At 47.6% G+C, this 2,058-nt stretch overlaps 1 long non-coding RNA gene across 1 annotated transcript in view; it reads right to left on the bottom strand.

The window, feature by feature from the left end:
- Positions 1-1,537, bottom strand: part of LOC130575316 (uncharacterized) — a 14,869-nt gene extending 13,332 nt beyond the window's left edge. The window contains exons 1-2 of the long non-coding RNA XR_008965543.1: positions 1,389-1,537; positions 1,152-1,297 (exon numbers count right to left, since the gene is read on the bottom strand). This is a non-coding gene — a long non-coding RNA (uncharacterized LOC130575316). The remainder of the gene's footprint in view (positions 1-1,151; positions 1,298-1,388) is intronic.
- Between the last annotated feature and the right edge of the window lie 521 nt (positions 1,538-2,058).

Below are 2,058 nucleotides of genomic sequence, written 5' to 3'. Positions count from 1 at the left end.
AAAAACCCCAAAAACTTTTCCCAGCACATGATCCCATCAGCTCCCTGACCGCCTGGGTCATTCACGCCTGTGAATCGTTTCCTCAAGTAACAGATTAGTCACGTACATTTGCAATGGCAGCGATTCTGCCAAATAGTTGAGCGGGGCAGGAGAACAGCAGCACGACAAAAACAGGCAGAGGAGGGGAGAGGAGAAATAAAATGTTTCTTCCTCTTCTCCCGTGCCCCTTTGGTTTTCAACAGCGTTTGCAAACTCAAGCTGCTAAACAGCTGCATCACGTGGTGTGAAATCCCGGCGTCATCTGGCTAGAGACTTGGGCACCTCTCTCTTTCCTTTTTCACCCCCGGGCTGGCAGAAGCATTGCCCAGCAGCCAGAACACTGACAGCTTCTCTGAGGCTGGGACCAAAAGCYTCCCATAGTAGGAACAATGTTTGGCAACCGAGAAAACCTCTCACTTGAGCTCCCCTCTTCTGAGTGAGTGACAAATGCCAGACCTTGGCAGGGCTGACACGGGCTCGGGGCTGCAAAGTGTCCCGCTTGGAGGCAAGTCGCTCCGAGAGGAAAACAAACAGGCTAAAGGTCCCCAAAAACCCAGCTCCTGCTTAGTACGTGGCTTACTGCAGTTACTTCCTGCTTCCAATAGCAGGCAKGAAAAATCACCGTTGTCATTGGAGCAGCAGCGCGTGGAGCCTGCGAGCAGGTCAGACTGCTCCTCTCGTGTCACACTGCCCCTGTCCCGACATGCATCCAGCCACAAATGCCCCCGGTAGGCAACARAGAGGGAGATTCAAAGCGAGAGCACCTGAGTGATCCTGTAACAGGGGGAAAAGAAAATACAGGTTGTTTCAGGTCATCTGATTTGTGCATACATTCCCAGATGCTGGTGTGTCCCTTGTAATTCGGGAAATGCTAAATGGGCAGCATGGCCTGGAGAAACTGTAAGGAGGGGAAGAGCAGAGGAGTGCCTGGGGAACGCTGATGAGCTGCTTTTCACGGCAAGCGTTACTACTGCAGTGAGAGATAGCGACACATGTAGGTGGTCCCTGTCCTGGTAATAAATAACAGCTACAAAACTCTTATTAAACTCTGTGAAATATGTTGGTTCTGCCAGTCCAYCCATCACGAATCTGTCTGGCACTGCAGTACTCACTTCAGCTGTCCTGAAGAAAGAAAACACAGCAACCTGGTCACAGCATCCCACATCCCAACCAAAGGGAGTCACAATTGCAAAGCATGCATCCTTGTTGTCATAAAAATGATGCTCCCCTCTTGTATCCTCTGCCTTAGGGGGCAGCACTGAAAAAGAAGAATAAAACACAATCACTTCTGAGACAGGAGCTTCACCATAACACAAAATACMAAAACAAAACCAAACAAAAACACTAACCTCAGGAATCTTCTACWTTTTCTTCCTAGGAACAAGCAGCCRTGGGGCTGAAYATCTGGCCCAGTAAATTCACTTGCAGTCGAAAGAAAGCCTGGCCCCATTCATCAGCAGGGATGGGAAGCACCAAGTCTCTTCTCTCACCATCCCACTTCCTGCAGGGGAATTCAAGGAGCAAGTGGTCTGATACTGCTGAGAGAACTTCTGTCCCATGCACTGCCAGGCTTCCCACGCTGTCCCATTTCAGCAGCAGCATAGGGAGGAGTGGAAATGCATAAATCAGAGCTCTGATACTTGGCACTACACCAGGACATAGATTAGGCTACTCAATCATTTTAATTGCTATCCAACAGTAATAATCTATTTAAGCGATTTACTCCAAAACATGCATAGCACTTYGGTATGTTTATAGTACTAATTGGGAAGGTTCTGAACCAAACAGCCACCGTGGCTAGCGAAGCTGTGTATTTGGGGAGGTTAATTTTGCTGGCTGTTTTCAGAACTGCACTAGAATACTGTTTTTCTTAGCTTTTTTTTTGCTTCAACATATATATTTTTGTCTATTTACTTGTCAGTCTTGTGTATTTGGCAGACACAAAAAAAAAATGCAGAGCATTAACCAAAGTTACACACACTTCTCATGCAAGTGGGTTATTCTTCTGTGTTTCTGCCC

This window comes from Malurus melanocephalus, unplaced genomic scaffold, assembly GCF_030028575.1.
Source record: "Malurus melanocephalus ecotype Western Australia unplaced genomic scaffold, MMel_1.1 scaffold_103, whole genome shotgun sequence".
Classification (NCBI taxonomy): Eukaryota; Metazoa; Chordata; class Aves; order Passeriformes; family Maluridae; genus Malurus; species Malurus melanocephalus.
The sequence above is the reverse complement of the archived record's forward strand: the minus strand, read 5'-3'. Positions and strand labels throughout refer to the sequence as shown.